This window comes from Coptis chinensis, chromosome 3 (assembly GCF_015680905.1).
Source record: "Coptis chinensis isolate HL-2020 chromosome 3, ASM1568090v1, whole genome shotgun sequence".
Classification (NCBI taxonomy): domain Eukaryota; kingdom Viridiplantae; phylum Streptophyta; class Magnoliopsida; order Ranunculales; family Ranunculaceae; genus Coptis; species Coptis chinensis.
The window spans coordinates 76,794,557-76,801,259 of record NC_141458.1 but is presented as its reverse complement, the minus strand read 5'-3'; the positions used below and the strand labels follow the sequence as shown (position 1 = coordinate 76,801,259).

Sequence of the window (6,703 nt, the reverse complement as noted above, 5' to 3'; positions counted from 1 at the left end):
CTAAAGCTATGACCAATCCCTCAATCAAATTTCTCATAATCCAGATCAATCAAAATACCCAAAGGTGTATACAAAATACTATTTCTAATATGTACAAACTCATCCAAACTCCTAATAACCTTCCACCACTCTCTAACACCAAGTAAAAGCCGATCTAACTTCGATAGTCAACAACATGCCGATATTATAAAAAAAAAAATGCGATAAGATAAATAATTAATTGGTCCAACTCAACTAATTAATATTCAAAATATTTAATCAAAACTAATTAATTACCCGAGTATTAGCCAATTTTTCGACCGTGTTTTGTATCACGTATAGAAGACACAACTTCCATATCAAGTGCTTCTCCAGTGCAAATTGTCAATCAAAGTCGTTCATCCGATACTCCAAAGCATATAGGGATGTCTATCACCACCCTGACATCCTCGGGTTCTTCTTCCCCACTGCCTTTTCCCCAATCAGATTCTACTTTCTCGGGTTCTTCTCCTCATCGCCAATGTCGCCCGTGGTAATCGCCAATCATCACCGTCGAAAGGTTCAAAATGATCCATATCAAATTTTAAGAGTTTAGGTAGGTTTTGTTTTTGTTTTAACTAAAGAGAGAGTTTTATAATTGTGAGAAGAGGTGAAAGTGACTGAACCGCGGCTTTGGAGCCGTTATATATAGTAGCATCGCGTGGTGTTCGAACGCCCGCCTTGATTTTTATAAAATTGCGGCCTCTTGGGCATTAGTTGGGTTTTAGTTAGGCGGTTTTTTGGCAAAACCGCTGGAAAGTTATATATTCGGTTTTGGCAAAAACCGCCAGTAGTTGCTTGGTGTTTTTGATGTTGCTCCTAAAGTTGTTTGGTGTTTTTTTGGTTTGGTGTTTGGTTTGGTTCAAAATTTTAGTGTTTTTTTTGTTGCTCTGCTAAAGATGCTCTTACTCATATTAAGAAATTTCGAAGTCCTAAAATCCCCAATACTTGAAGACAGTGCACCATAAAATTTATTACAAGTGGGAGAGGGAGCAAGGACAGTTTTGTTTTTTTTTTCCTTTTGTTGAGAGAGAGAAAGTGTTAGGGAAGATAAAAAAAAGTGGGAGAGAGAAAATAAAATAGAGATGGGATATCTTGTGAGGTTTATTCCGTTAGTTATTATATTAAATAACTACGTTTAAGAGAGACTATATATATATATATCACGGATGAGAAACACGATATTTTGACCAAAAAAGAAATTTTACAATAATTCGATGGCTATAATAGAAGGCAAAACAGAAATTCTGGCATATTTTTCTCACTCTGTTTTGGAATTCCAAAGGTTTCAAGAAGACATCTCGAATTTTCTGAAAAACCGACATATCTCAAACAATTAGATTTCAACAACAACTGCAAAATCCTTTCCCCAATGGATTGATCTCTGACCCAATTGATTCCATCACTTTCCTCAAAGATCTGAACCAGATCTAACAATTCCCCTTCCTTCTGTCGGTTACCATTCGACTCAATTTCTCCAAATTTATATATCTGATTTTTTTGATATTTAGGGTTTTGTCAAAATGTATGTAAAATCAGGGCAATCTTCGTATAGAGATAGGACACAAGAGTTTATTAATGTAACAGAAAGATTAAAGAAGTCTGTTTCTTCATCTGGGGTGCAGCAGAATGTAGCCACTAGTAGTAATAGTGGGTCCAAATTTGATGCTCAGAGATCTGCTGTGTCGATTCAATCTGAATTTAATAAGAGGGCTTCTAAAATTGGATATGGGATTCATGGGACGTCTCAAAAGCTCGCTAAATTGGCTAAATGTGAGTTGTTGTTTCATTGTATCTATATTTATAGCGTATGATATGCTTCACATTAAAACTTCATCGCACTTCTGATGAACACAACATTTACCGTTATTCCCCTGTGCCATACACTAAGATTGAGCTGCTTGACTGGTCACATAAGGGCAGATCTTTATATAGTAGCAGTTATATTCAAAGTGATGTTAGAGCACATATTAGAACGCCACCGAATCTTATTTTTGGATTCTCATGTCCGACTGCGTGCACTAAGAACTGCACTTCTGAACATGCTTGGATTTAGATTTTATGTCTTGGCTTGGCTTGAGTTGGAAAAGTGAACAACTGAACATGAATAGAATGTGGTTTGGGCTTGTAGTGGCTAATTTACTGATGTAATCTCTTGGGTTTATATGTTGTATGATTTTCTCAAATCACTTTGCATCCTATTTAATAAAATCATTGGTTTGCTTGGTGAAAAAAAAAAATTGTGGTTTGGGCTCCAGTCAGGACATTAGGTAAACCTGACACTGTCAATAGTGCCTATTTGCATGACCACATAGCAGGTTGTTTTCCGAGTAGCCCCCAAAGCTGCCCACATCGGAAGTCTAACACCTCACCCTTGACAACAGTGCATAAATTAAATATTTTTTTCCGATAATAAATGCATAAATTAATATACCCAATATAAAGACCTTCGACTTTGCCTCTCTTGATTTTGATTCGATTTACCATATAAGTTAAGAGTTGAGAACATTTGGTCTCAGGTTAATCCTGGTCTAGCTTTTAGAAGCCTACTAGGGTTTACTATTCTTGCAATGGGCCTGCTTTGTAGAAATTAATGAAGTATCTCTTCTACCGTTAAAAAAAAAGAAAAGAAAAGAGGAAAGCCGGGGTGGGGGGAGTGGATCTCTATCTCAATAGGAGCTTGTCAGTACCTCCAAAACCACATTCCAGTATAAAGGCGCTTGCAAAGCGGTTGAGTTTGCATCTTCCTTGGCCATAGACCATATATAACGGTCCTGAAGTGGCATACTGAATAAGGGGATAGTGCAAGATACAATTTTGACAACATTGGTAATTTGAAATTGGAGTCTATTTGAAAAGGGTACCTTGTGATGATACAGCTCTTTGACATGTCCAAATGGTGAAGAACGGTTTTGTCATTTTGTGCAATGTGACTACAACATAAGTAGAATGTGCATAGTCCTTAGTTAGCTAAGGGAATGTCTTGCATGCCTCATTGTTCTTTCCTTTGTTTTGTTTTACTGGTAGATGAATAAGATATAAGAGTCTAAACCTGTTTCATCTCATTGAAGTGGCAAAAAGGACATCTGTTTTTGATGATCCAACTGTAGAGATCCAAGAGCTGACGACAGTCATCAAGCAGGATATTACTGCCTTAAACTCAGCAGTAGTAGACTTGCAGCTCCTCTGCAACTCGCAAAACGAGAGTGGAAATATATCTAGCGACACTACCAGTCATTCCACTACTGTTGTGGATAACTTGAAGAACCGCTTGATGAGTGCTACAAAAGAGTTCAAAGAAGTCCTAACCATGCGGACAGAGGTACGTGAAGTGTTACTGGATTTCCCTTCCCTTTCATCAGCATCTGTACTGTTTTCTGGTTTTTATTCTTTGTAGTACCTGCATAAGCTCAATTTTTGTGCTACTTGTATCTATGCAGAACTTGAAGGTTCACGAAAACAGACGGCAGTTGTTTTCCTCTTCTGGTTCAAAGGATTCCGCCAGTCCTTTTGTTCGACAACGTCCACTGGCGGCCAGGACGGTTGCAAATGCCTCAAACCCCTCTCCTCCCCCATGGGCCAATGGGTCAACGTCATCATCACAATTATTTCCCAGGTAAATGCATGTTCTTTCCTTGTGAATATATTAATATATATTAGCTAATCATGGGAAAGTATCTTTGTACTTGTGGCTTTTCTGGTGTCTAAAGGTTTGTAAGACCATCTTGTCTCTGATCTTAATTCTTAAGTAATTGGATTTTCCTGGCTACATCGAAATTTGTTGGATGCTTTAATATATGACTAGCATAAATACATAATAGATTGCTGTACAGTGGAAGGCCAGTTAATCTGTCTATTGTGTTTTTACATATTTCTCAATTCTCTGCAGGAAGCTTATGGACGGGAGACATCCAGTCCCTCCCAGCCATTGTTACAGCAGCAGCAGCAGCAGGAACAACAACAACAACAGCAGATGGTTCCACTGCAAGACAGTTACATGCAGAGCAGAGCTGAAGCTCTCCAAAATGTAGAATCAACTATTCACGAGCTGAGCAACATCTTTCAACAGTTGGCTACCATGGTTTCTGAGCAGGGAGAAATTGCCATCAGGTGATATTTTGACTTTGGTAAATGTTTGTTTTAAATCTGTAGAGAAATAATATGTGATTATTTGTTTCGTGGTTTGCTCGTGTGTTTGGTCATAGTGTGATCCCCTTTATCACCAGGGGCCCCCCACTTTGCCCAAAAAATAACCAAGTAGTGCCATATTCACTATGGTGCTCATCATGTAATTGTACTCACCAATCACTAGTTACCACGTCTTCCTATTCCCTCTGGCATATGTACAAGTCTGCCAATTTTGACTTTTTGCATATAAAGAACTGATATGTAGGTTACTTAAAACTTTGTAGTTTTATTTGTATGTACAAGGAAAATTTGTAAACTCATTTTACTTTCTTCTCAATTTGACCAAGATTATTAAATTTTTAACATTGGTTTCATAGAAACAATACTTATGAAATGTATTTTGACATGTATTGATATCAAATTGTATCGCGTCGTGATATGTGTTTATATTTTTTGTAATATATTATTTTTTTTTTTAAAATGTAATACAAATCTAGTTTTGAAATTCTAAAATTAGGTACACTTCCTCTAAATTGAAAAAAATAAAAATAAAGAAAAATCCCTAATTAATTCTACAAAATTGTTTATAACTTCAGACACACATCTAGTTATTAACTGATGAATCATGGCACATCGACAAAATTTTGGTATTCTGGCATCCTGCCGGTGTATATACTCATATGCCTAACAAAGTTATTACTTATTGTCATAGTTATCAATATCGTACGATACACGATACGTATCGTATCGAAAGCAAATCGACACATATCACACTAGTGTATCAAAATTTTTATGTGCGATACAGGGAGCGTATTGTACGATACGATACATTCCATATCGAGCGATACACTTCAAACACATGAAATATTAAAAATAATAATCCGAAAACGAGTTTTTAAGATTTATTTTTTTTTTTCTTCTCCTTTCTAAGCTTTAGAAAGCTATCTAAGGTTTTAGGATATGATAAAGCAACAACTAGCTTACTCATTTAACAGCTAGCCTATCCTTTTATGTCTAATACTAATTTGGGCTTAGTGGTTGAAAATGATGACATTTTGTATCATACACTAGTAGTATTGTGCGTGATAAGACTATTTCTGTAAAAAACTTACATACACATGCACGAACACATATAAAACTATAACCATGAGTCTTCACTCTTCAATCCTTAATACCTTTTCCTTCAAATAACTCATATATACATATTTTTTATAATTAATTTTAAAAATACCATATCTTACGATACACAATACGATACATGATACGATACGATATGATATGCAAAAAATGGAAAACGATATATGATTTGACAACTGTGCTTATTGTTTTAAAGACAAAAAGAAACTTGCTGATGGGTTTGGTGTTTGACTGTTTGTGTTGTATGTATATGCACGTACATTTAATACTGCATTAAGATGAGATATCCCTGCATAAGCATAAACACTACAAGTTCCAGATATTCATGGAATTGGGGCCAACACTCGATGCGCTTTTTTTTTACCAGTAAACCAGTAGGATGAGGTTCATATGGATGATACCTATTAAAATAATTATAAGAGGAAGATATTCAAAATGTCCAAAACTCGATCTGACTTTATTATGCTCTTCAAGTCAAACAGCTGCGTCTGGTTTGCTGAATCAGACCTATAATTTTTGGTGAGAGGTGTCAAAATTTGAAAGATCTCATGAATACAGGGAGATTCAGTTTTTCCTTTATGTTTGTTGGAAAATAAGAGCTGGATGGTTCCCTGATTTACATGTCTAATAACCAACAATTTCTGACAAAGCTGATTTGACTAGAGTATTTACGGAGTCTAGCGATGGTGTGAAGTTTGTGAACAAACCCTCCTAGCCTGTGTCATTGAGTATGATTTTGTTTTTGTATTTTTACCGCATTCTATCTGCTTTAGGCAACTCTAATTGGTTAGGACAGATTTCCTGTTTAATTGTTCCTTCCATCTTAACTCAACAATTCTTGTGTGGCAGGATTGATGAAAACATGGAAGACACACTAGCAAATGTGGAGGGGGCACAGGGGCAACTACTGAAGTACCTCAACGGGATCTCGTCAAACCGTTGGCTGATGATCAAGATATTCTTTGTACTAATTGTATTCCTTATGATTTTCTTATTTTTTGTGGCATAATAGTATGAGGAAATAGACGGAAATATGACAACTCCTTTTGTCTCCATTACTGCCAATTGGCCCTGTGTTTTTATTTTTCTCCTTCCTTAAATTTTTTTGTAATGTTCTATTCATTTGTTTTGCTTTATAGCTACCTCAGACCTTCGTTATATTCTGTAGTGCATATATAAAAGTATAAACTGTTTTAAGCATACTTGCGATTTTTCTTTGTTTTCTGTCAGTTTCGTAGTAGAGATTATTACAGGAGGAGACTGTGTAACGTCTGTGTACCTTGAAACATTAAATCCAAGTTAAACTTGGAGGGTTACTTGCTTTTTGAGGAAAAAATAAAGGCTCCTTGATATGTGGACTCTTTGAACTTCAAACCTGTTCTCAAGTGGAATAGAAAAAGTTTGGATTTAACTGACTATT

The 6,703-nt window shown here is 36.0% G+C and overlaps 1 pseudogene across 1 annotated transcript; it reads left to right on the top strand.

Annotated features, from left to right (window-relative positions):
• The first annotated feature begins 1,399 nt into the window (after positions 1 to 1,399).
• LOC147510889 (syntaxin-32-like) lies at positions 1,400 to 6,441 on the top strand (annotated as a pseudogene). Its single transcript, XR_015219097.1, has 5 exons — positions 1,400 to 1,791; positions 3,090 to 3,340; positions 3,459 to 3,644; positions 3,908 to 4,128; positions 6,133 to 6,441. The product of XR_015219097.1 is annotated as a syntaxin-32-like (transcript).
• The last annotated feature ends 262 nt before the right edge of the window (positions 6,442 to 6,703 follow it).